The sequence below is a fragment of the Pongo pygmaeus genome, chromosome 19, assembly GCF_028885625.2.
Source record: "Pongo pygmaeus isolate AG05252 chromosome 19, NHGRI_mPonPyg2-v2.0_pri, whole genome shotgun sequence".
NCBI lineage: Eukaryota > Metazoa > Chordata > Mammalia > Primates > Hominidae > Pongo > Pongo pygmaeus.
The window spans coordinates 73,758,966-73,770,403 of record NC_072392.2 but is presented as its reverse complement, the minus strand read 5'-3'; positions in this window follow the sequence as shown (position 1 = coordinate 73,770,403).

The following is an 11,438-nucleotide window of genomic DNA, read 5'->3' as shown; positions in this document are numbered from 1 at the left end:
TGTTTGCTATTGTTCTTGATGTCACTTCCTTCTCTATGACTGAGAAATCATTGGCATTCCTAGAAGAATTCAAACCCTTCATCGTTTGCTGAGCTAATTTCACTATGATTTCACCATATGCCACTTTCTTGCCTATATCACTGCAATGCCTCTCTATGTAGGACTTGCTGTATTGTAACAATGATAACAAAGGCAACTGCCATTTTTGGAGCACCCACTATGTAAACATAATTCCCACAGCAATTCTGTAGATGGGGCATGATCCCCATTGCATAGATGAGGAAACTGAAGTTCAGTGAGGTTAAATAGCTCACCCATGATCACGAAGCTCATTTGGGACAGAATGAGCCAGGATCAAACCCTTTGAGGTTCCAAAATTCCAAGTGATAATCTCATTCCCATTTCTCGTCCTCTCAACACTTTATGAAGTGAGTACTATTATTATTCCCAGTTTACAGATAAGGACACTTTAATTTTCCCAAGTTATACAGTAACTTGGGAAGAGTTAGGATTCAAACCCTGAATCATGCAGTATGTTCTTTTCGTGTCTGGCTTCTTTCCCTCAACAAGCTGTGTGCGCAATTCATCCGTGCTACTGATTTGGTTGTAGATCATGTTATGCCTTTAATAAACACCTGCGTTAGGTGTTGGAGATACAAAGATGTGGTCCCTCTCTTGGAGAATTTACAGTCTAGAAGGAAAAATATACGCAAACATGTAGTTAACATAAAGCATTAACTACAATTCTGACTGAATTTTATCAAAATCACTCCAAATTTGTGAAGCTTTAGAAAAGCAAAGATTAAAATCAATGAGATTTATATGCTTATCTTTCTCATTATTGAAAGTAGGTAGAAGAGTTAATAAGTACCCAATAAGACAGCTGTCTTACTTTTGATTAAAGAGAAATGCTTTATCAATTTACTTCATTTCCATCAATATGTAATTGACCTATCACTTTCTTTTCGCAGAACCAACGAAATGTTTTGGCACAACACAATTGTTAAAGAACTGATTGATGGCATTGTTGTTTTATCACAAATAAGAGGTGTTCACCAAAGACCAGTTTAAGGAGCACCACACAAGCTAGCCACAAAAACTAAGACAAATAAAGCACCGAGAACCATTTAACCTTGGTCATGTATATTGGATAACTGATGCAATGTATGGAGTGAAACTGCAAAAGTCATGAAGACAAGGGAATGTATTTCAACAACACTCATCTTTTTACACTAGGAAAAATAAAAGCCAGCAGGATATTTAGGGAATGTTTTTGCTTATCTTCAATAAAGTCATGTGAATGCACCCATCTACATTTTGGAATTTTTTAATCTTTGTGGACTTAACAAAAATGAGTACACTTCTAATTCAGAAGGTCTACCTTGCAGTTTTTAGCTCTGGTCTGAAGCAATCAATTTGGGCCCAGTGCTTGGCTAAGCACTCCAGACAGTAAACAATAAGAGACAAATATTCCCTTCTAGAAGGTACAGCCCATCTGGAGATGTGGGAGATACTCTTGAAATAATTCAATGGCATCAGAATATCACATAGAACTAAAAGTAGTAAGTAGCACAGATAATAAATGCCTGGGAATTCACAGATAATAATTCAATATGGGCCAAAGAGGCCAGTAAAAAACTCATGAGGCTGTGAATTAAAGCTCCAATATTACAGCATTTTACACCCACCAGCAAGTGGAAATTAAAAAGACTATACCAAGTATTAACATGAACAGGAAGCAGCTGGGGCTGGGCGCAGTGGCTCATGCCTGTAATGCCAACACTTTGGGAGGCCGAGGCAGGAGGCTTGCTTGAGGTCAGGAGTTTGAGACCAACCTGGGCAACGTAGTGAGATCTCCTGGAGATCTCCTGGAGACTCTTAAGAGCTTCTCTGAGGAGTACAGACTCGTCTTAAGGATCAAGGGAACTCTTGAAATCTTAGGCTTTGTAGTAATCTATCAAGGGTTGCAAAAGAAAATATACAAGGGTTGCCTAAGAAAATTAATATGCATCTGTATGCCAGATGAATTGGAGTGATAGGGATGGAAACTAGAGATGAAGTCAGAAGGTTACTTTAGCAATTTAACAATAAATTGAAATTTTTCTGGACTGAAATAATCCCAGGAGAAGTGAAAAATCTGGGAGACAAGATTTGGCTTATTAGACTTTAAAGAGCTAAGACAGTTTAAGCAAAATTGCTAAAATTTCAAGGTGGAAAAAAGTTGGAAAGTTGGCAGGAAGAGCAGAATTAGAAGGAAAGATGATATGGCAAGCTATAGGTATACTGAGTTTGATATAACAATGGAACACCCAACTAGAAATATACAATACAAAAAAAATCAGGCCAGGTATGGTGGTTCACGCCTGTAATCCCAGCACTTTGGGAGGCCGAGGTGGGTGGATTACTTGAGGTCAGGAGTTTGAGACCAGCCTGGCCAACATGTCAAAACCCTATCTCTACTGAAAATACAAAAATTAGCCCAGCGTGGTGGGGCATGCCTGTAATCTCAGCTACTTGGGAGGCTGAGGCAGGAGAATCACTTGAACCTGAGAGGCAGAGGTTGCAGTGAGCTGAGATCACACCACTCCCCTCCAGACTGGGTGGCAGAGTGAGACTCCATATCAAAAAAACAAACAAACCGAAAAAACAACAAATGGGCAATTACACTAAAAAAAAAAAAATATATATATATATATATATATAGCATGAAAAACACGTCTTTATTTTAATGAAAATGTATTATTCATAGCAAAATTTCTATCCATGTGACAAACATTTAGAATCAGAGTGCATTTCTAAAATCACTTTACAACTAATAAAGCTCTAGAAATTCAGAACTATATATGATATTTTGAGGTGTTAATTATCTCAACTGAAGAACCACAACAGGGAAGTCCTTTCCATAAGTGAGTCACACAAAAAAAAATACATACATGACATATTTAGACACAAATTATGCAGTTAAGTGTGTCTTGTAGATACCCTACTCAATTTAAAAAACATGTATTGATCATTTACAACATGCAAGTACAGTAATAAGGTAACATAGCTAAATTATCAGAGGTATCAAAGAAAAAGCACACAGTTGAAAAAGTGGTGAATTCTGGTTGTTGTTTGTTTGTTTCCTCAAGCTCTAAGATTGACGCTTAGGATTTCTCAAAGAGAACTGAAAATGTTTTCCTAATTCTGAAAGAGTACTGACTTCAATGACCATCTCTTTTGAGGTATGAGGCACAGGAGGGAGGGGAACGTGGTTGAAAAACTAACTGTTGAATACTATGCTCAGTACCTGGGTGATGGAATTACTTGTATCCCAACCCTCAGCATCACACAATATACCCTGGTAATAAACCTGCGCATGGACTCCCCGGAATCTAAAATAAAAGTTGGAAAAAAATTAAAAAGGTATGCGTCACTCGTTTTGTGGCTGCTTGCAGACGTTTCAAAGATAATGATTTTCAAAGGCAACCAAGCTTGTGACACCGGTATGTCAGCATATCATCACGTTTTCATTTCTGAAGTCAGCAGTGAGAGATGGCGCCAAGCCACCAGTGAGAAGAGACATTTGAGAAAAACAATTAAGAAGGAACTGAAGCTTGATGGATTAGCATAATGAATTTTTCTGAAGGCAACGGTGTGAAAAATATTTGTAAAAGGTGTGGCAGAATGTGAAATCACGAATCATCTATTCTCACCCTGACAACAGTTTTGTTTTTCATATAGGCTGGACTAAATTTCACGAAGTTCATTAATTTTCAAATGTAATTGTTTGCAATTTAAGCCAAAAGATGTCTTAAAATCTATTAAATTTTTTAATGTGGGACAGTGATATAAGAAGCCAAAAAGAAACAAAAGTCAAACTGGGGGGCCAAAAAAAATACTTACCAGGAAATAAGAAGTGTTCACAAATTTCAGAACACTTTGTCTCACCAAAGAGCATAGTATTACAAAACTACAGTCTTCAAGAAATCAGTAACTATGTTAAGTACTGAAGCAGAAAATAAGTTATGCACACTTTTATCTTACTACCAGATTATTTTTCATAGATAGCACAAAACTTATTGATTGCTAACTATCCAAATGTATGGTAATAAAGTAGTATAGCTTAACTATCAAAGGTATCATATAGAACCATACAGTTGAAAAAAGGATAGATTCTGTCTTAGTCGTTAACACTGAGAATTTATCAGAGAGAACTGGAAATTAATTCTTTCTTTCTTTCTTTCAAAATTGGGTCCTGCTCTGTCACCCAGGCTAGAGTGCAGTGGTGAGACCATAGCTCACTGTAACCTCAAACTCCTGGGAGCTAGGACTATAGGCATGTGCCACCATGCCTGGCTAATTTTTTTTTTTTTTTTGGAGAGACAAGGTCTTGCCATGTAGCCTAGGCTGGTCTCGATCTCCTGGCCTCAAGCAATCCTCCCACCTCAGCCTACCAGAGTTCTGGGGTTACAGGTGTGAGCCACTGTGCTTATCCTGGAAATGTTTTTCCAATTCTCAAACAGTGTTGATATCAGTGACTACCTTTTTCAAGGCATGAGTTGCTAGTCTTATGGCTATTTAAGGAGGTTTCAAAGATAATGATTTTGGGGAATAAAAACTAGTGTTTTCTCCAAGCATTCGGAATTATTTATGGAAATAGATGTATTATATTCATGTAAAGTGATATGGTCTATAGATGTAAGTTAGTTGCCTTAAACTGTGTAATTGCTGGTATACCATATTAGTGTCTTTAATCTGAACACAACCTCACATCCAAGAGGAAAAGCTTATCATTCACCACAGTAATTCCTGAGTGAGCTACTCGTCTCTAATTATACAATTAGAAAGTCAAAACAAACTTGAGCCTTGCAATGTATATTCCCAGAACTCAAAACATATTTTTAAGAGAATTTTAACAGTAATCAATTCCTTTTCAAGACAAGATACAAAGTCAATAAAAGATTGCCTACTTTAATATTCATTTGTTTGTTTAAAAACATTAAGCACTAAGTCTGAGGGGCTGGTGGGACGACGAAAATGGGGCAAATTTTAAAGAAATATAAGACAGGCACTCTTTGCCCTTAAGGACAATCTGGTTAAGAAGAAAACAATTACCAAGTATATTTAACCCCACTTAAAGGTGTGAGCAAATAAAACTTTGTTAATCCATATATTTTAAATACTGTGCATTTAATAGCCAAGGTCAGGTGCTATCTCTTCTGTGGAGCCAATGGGAAAATATAATTTAAAAAAAATTTGTACAGCCACAATTTTGTTTGTAAAATTTCTCTTTGTCAAAAACTCAACTGTACACTTCTGGAACGCCAGTTTCTACGCACCCAGCAGGCTCAGAAAGGAGTCCCCGTGGATATACACGTGTGCCGCGGCTGTGCAACATGGCCCCCGGCATGATACAACAGTGAAGCAGCTGGAAGGTGCTCAAATACTCAGACTGGCTGGGAAATTGAAAGCAAGGGTAGAAGAGAGGGATAGGGAGAGAACAGCAGCTGTCAGGGAGCAGAGCACAGCCTAGAGAAAGCTGGGGTGCTTTGCACTGGCAGCTGAAAACTAAGGAGGCAGTGGGGGCATGAAGTAAGGAGGATACAGAAAGGGAGACGGGATGTGGAGAGCTTGCTGCTGGAGGAGGCACATTTATCTGGCCAGTTGCAGCAGTGCAGAGGGAATATTTAAGCCTAAAAATAGAGTTCAATCATTCAAGCCGTTGGGTAAAGGCAAATAATTAGCAAAAATAATACAAAAAGATACGTGAACTTTATTTAAAAACTAGAACTACGTGGTCCCTTTGATCATGATCTGCACAGGTGTCCTCAAGCTGTCCACGCAGTCTTTCTAGGGAGGCTACCAGAGTGGGTGAAAATGGAAAACTGAAGCGGGGTCTTGCATTCAAGGCATTTCAAACACGTAAAGTTAAACTAAATGTTTGATTCTGAGGCCTAGACTGTTACTATTACAAGAGTTGTGCAGAGCATATATCCAAGACTCGACAGGGACCAGTCCCTGTTGTCAGGGAAGCTTCACACTGAGACACAACCTTGCTCAGGTAGGGTTGGCGTTGAAAGCCAGGCGGAGGGATTTCTGTAAACTCTTGCTTCCTCTGTCATCGGCCGCCCCTTAAGTTTTCTATTTCCTGCCTCTTCCACTTTACTAATTCTGTTTCCCAGAAAACACTCCACACCATCCCCCATAAGGGTTCAAAGTCTACCATATAAACGTCTTCCCAAATGTGCTAAAATGTACCCTCCAAAAAACAGTTGTTTTTTTTTTTTTTTTTACCTATTCTGGATATTTCATATAAGTAGAAGTATATAAGACGTGACCTTTGGGGTCTGGCTTGCATTTAGTGTAATGTTTTCTAGGTTTATCCACCTTTTAAGATGCATCAGTACTTTACTCTCTATTATGGTTTAATAACATTACATTGTATGTACCTAGCACATATTTGCTTGTCCATTTACCCATTGATGGAAACTTGGGTTGCTTCCCCCTTTTGGCTACGATGAATAATGCTGCTATCCACAGAGAGCAAATTGGTGGTTTGAAGGGGCTGGGGGAATGGGAGGATAGGAAATGATTGCTTCATGGGTTGGGTTTTCTTTAGGGGTGATGAAAATAGCTTGAAGCTACACAGAGGTGTTAGTTAGACAACATGTTGAGTGTACTAAATGCCAATGAACTGTACATTTTTTAATGGTTAATTTCATGTTGCGTGAATTTCACTTGGATTTTAAAATTAATTTCCAGGCAGACCCCCTGCCACCTGTCTAAAACAGGGTCCCATGTGTGGGTTAAACTACAAATGAGAAATGTTAAATATCTTAAAATAAATTGCCTGTAACATATGTATGCAGCATCCTTCATAGCCAAGGTCAGACGCTACCTCCTCCATGAAATCTGCTATGGAAATACAATTAAAAACAAAATCTCCAGTCTGGCCAACATGGTGAAACTCCGTCTCTACTAAAAATACAAAAATTAGGCGTGGTGGCGGGCGCCTGTAGTCCCAGCTGCTCGGGAGGCTGAGGCGGGAGAATGGCGTGAACCCAGGAGGCGGAGCTTGCAGTGAGCCGAGTTTGCACCACTGCACTCCAGCCTGGGCGACAGAGAGAGATTCCGTCTCAAAAAAAAAAAAGAAAAGAAAAGAAAAGAAAAGTAAATTAGCCGGGTGTGGTGGTGGGCCCCTGTAGTCCCAGCTACTCAGGAGGCTGAGGCAGGAGAATCGCTTGGACCCAAGAGGCGGAGGTTGCAGTGAGCCAAGATCGCACCACTGCACTCCAGCCTGAGCGACAGAGCAAGACTCCGTCTCAAAAAAAATAAAAAATAATAAAAAATCTCCTAACCTAGAAATCCTCTCCACCAACTTAAACGAGAAAGAAAATCGTTTTACTATTGAATAAGCATTAAACCAGAATGTGATGCCCGTCACAAGCAATCCACTAAGAGACTGCAAAGACAGAAAGATCGCTCTTCCTTTATACAGCCAAGCAGACACAGCCCATTACATGGATGTTCTCAGGATGAACAACAGCTACTCTTCACATAAGAGGACTTCACAGCACCATGTGTCACACACGGTTTATCCTAACTTTACCCATAATTTGGGTGACCATCTATGTTAGTTAATAGGCTTTATATACAGGGAAAGTAAACTTCTCACATCTTTATAATAGGAGGTAGCTTTGGAGCAAGGTGCCTGCCGAAATTAGGCTCCTGCCCTCCCACAGAACCTGGGACACAAGGGTGTTTGTTTCCTTGGATGGTTACGCTCAAAAGGCTTGATTCCCAGTCTTGAGAAAGGCATTCCTTGGTTGTAAAGTTGGCAAAAGATTTATTTTGCTTTTTAAAAGATTTACTCACATTCCAAAGAGACAGCGAAAGAATTTACAAGTTTTCTTTTTTTTTTTCTTTTTATTATTATTATTATACTTTAAGTTTTAGGGTACATGTGCACAATGTGCAGGTTAGTTACATATGTATACATGTGCCATGCTGGTGTGCTGCACCCATTAACTCGTCATTTAGCATTAGGTATATCTCCTAATGCTATCCCTCCCCCCTCCCCCCACCGCACAACAGTCCCCAGAGTGTGTTGTTCCCCTTCCTGTGTCCGTGTGTTCTCACTGTTCAATTCCCATCTATGAGTGAGAACATGTGGTGTTTGCTTTATTGTCCTTGTGATAGTTTACTGAGAATGATGATTTCCAGTTTCATCCATGTCCCTACAAAGGACATGAACTCATCATTTTTATGGCTGCATAGTATTCCATGGTGTATATGTGCCACATTTTCTTAATCCAGTCTATCATTGTTGGACATTTGGGTTGGTTCCAAGTCTTTGCTATTGTGAATAGTGCCGCAGTAAACATACGTGTGCACGTGTCTTTATAGCAGCATGATTTATAGTCCTTTGGGTATATACCCAGTAATGGGATGGCTGGGTCAAATGGTATTTCTAGTTCTAGATCCCTGAGGAATCACCACACTGACTTCCACAATGGTTGAACTAGTTTACAGACACGACAAGTTTTCTAAAGTAAATGCTCGAAGAAAGGGGAGTACAGGGGTGTCTCTTCCCTTATTTTTAACAGGAAGAATAAGTCTCTTATTTTTAATTTATGTTTGCCTTTATTTGCCTTCTCTGATCCCCTCAGGGAAAAAAAAAAAAAAAGTCAATGACTTCCTCTTCAGAGACGCCTTACTTGTGGCACTTCCCACTTCTACCCTGAATTGGAGCAGTGCCGCAGGGTCAGGGTCTGGTTCCTTCTGTGTCCTTCATGGTGCGAGGGACCATGAGCCGGAGCCAACGTTGAGAGAAGGCCCTTCCTTGAGCTCACTGTTGCAATGGAAATGTTCTGTATCTTGACTGCATCGGTGTGAATACCCTGGTTGTGATACGGTCCTCTAGTTTTACAAGCTGTTGCTATCGGGGAAATTCAGTAAACGGTAGTGGAATCGCTCTGTACTGTTTCTTACAACTGAATCTACAGTTACCTCAAAAGTTTAGCTAAAAATGAAAAAGGCTTTTGAATGACTAAAAACGTGTGTTTATAAACCACTGAATAATGGCTATGGAACATTATAAAGTCCAGAACACTGTACAGTCTGGACTGAGGAGAAGAAAGCTCACAGCTGCATTCCTGGGAAGATCTGGGCAATGTTAAGGGGTGAGGGTCCAGGGAATACTGTCAGGGTGCTAAAAATTGATATGCAGGGCAGAAAGCCTGTGAGAATGACTTAAGTAGAAATTTTTTTAAACAAAATAAAAATTTTCAAGAAGAGAAAAGACAACAGAGGGAAAATTCAAGAGGCCAGGTGCAGTGGCTCACACCTGTAATCCCAGCACTTTGGGAGACCAAGGTGGCAGATCACCTGATGTCAGGAGTTTGAGATCAGCCTGGCCAACATGGCAAAACCTCATCTCTACTAAAAATACAAAAATTACCTGGGCATGGTGGCAGGCACCTGTAATCCTAACTACTCGGGAGGCTGAGGCAGGAGAATCACTTGAATCCAGGAGGCAGAGGTTGCAGTGAACCAAGATCACACCACTGCACTACAGCCTGGGCAACAGAGCAAGACTCCATCTATGGGAAAAAAAGAAAGAAAAAAAAAAGCAAGAAAGGATAAATGCAAGTGCAAGGAAATAAATTGTCTAGAATAAACTAAGATGCAGAGAAATGACTAAGACTAGAGTATCAGGACACAGAATAGAAGACAGCAGGGCCAATGTCATAAGTTATAGAAAGCAGGTTTAGAAAAATCAATATTTCAAAGACAGGAATAGCTAAGGGAACACCTGTCAAATTGGTGAAGGCAATGTACTTAGAACCCAGCAAAGACCTCTGTTCTAGAGATTTGAAAGGAGACGTAAATATTGTAGCTCAAGTGAGTAGATGGGAGCACAGTTTCAACCTACAACTATGACTTCAAAGGTTGGGACTTAACGCACCTCCAGATAAAAAAGGAATGGAGAAAATTCTGAATAGCTTTGGAAGGTGCCTGTAGTCTGCTAAGCTAGAAAAAAAATCATGAATTGTATTTGTAATACACCAAAATTGTATAAACTGGGTGTTTTAAAATGAGCTCACCCTCTATCTAGTAAAGCTCATTTTGACCATCTGTGGGTATTGGGCCTCAATAAACAAGGTAAGAAGGAGAAGCACCTGGAAGTCTCTGGAAGATGCCAGAGAAAATAGGACCCAATGGCAAAGTCCTTGATTGGCAAAACTGCCCTGCTTTTTGCGCTTGAGTTACAGCAGCAAAGAATGTAGTGAGTATCTGCCAGGACTAAGATTGCATGTATAATGTACCCTGCTTAATCAGTTCATATGAAATGCATGTTCAGGGTGTATAGAAAGGCATGTAAGCATCTCTCACATACTCTGAAAACGTGCTAAAAAATGCTGGCAAACATATTCCCACACAAAACTCTTTATCGTCTAATTATAGTCTTAACTTATATATAAAACACAAGATTAAATGATATCACATAGAGGCCTGGTCTTATGAGTAGAAAAATCAATAATATAACAAAAAGGATATAAGCCAGTAAAGCCCTGTCATTTATAGCAATTTTTTAGTTTTTAAAAAAAGCCTTTATTTGCTGACTAATTATGCCTTTATAATCCTATGAAAATGCATGCTTGATTAAAAAGAGGGAGTCACAAAATCCTAAGCTGCTAAAGAAATTATGCTTCATAAATAAAATAATACCCAAGCTCTTTGGGATTATAAAAGATCAATTGGAGTGTTCTGTCTAGCTGAAGAGAACAGATTCATATTTACAACTTCCTGGAAGGAAAAAAACCACTTAATATAAACTCGCATTGCCATCATTCTATCTTTTATACTTTTTAGAATAAAAACAGATCACAACGCTTATGTGCAGGACAGGAAAAACATTAAATGGCTTGAGTTTGACATCCTTGTGTACAAGATTGATTTAAAGGGTGAAATGTATGTGCCCAAATGCATTACATCAAAATAATCCATTATTTTCTTTTTTAACATTTTTTCCTCTTCAAAGCAAAACTCAAATTCTTGAGTGGGCCACATTTGTTATGGACAAACAGGTTAGAAAAGATGTTATTTTTCCCAGGGTTTAATTCCAAACTCCCAGGAAATCACTCCATAAAAATTCACCAAGATGAATGATGGGTGCCTGTCTGATTTGCTTATGTTTATAAACACCACAAATTTGGGGAATATCGTGTTTTTAAGCCACTTACCATCCTTCTGGTAATTCATTTCCTTCACCTTCTTCAGGCAAATAAATTAATCTGTGCTCATTGTCTCAGGGGAGGATGAAACAAAAGCAATGTGTTCCTCCAGTCTAGTCTTAGAATGAAGAGGACTCAGGGCCCACACAAAATGTCCAAAAGAAATGTTATTCATCTGACACTCGTTTATTACCTGCCTTCTCTGTGCTAGGCACAGAG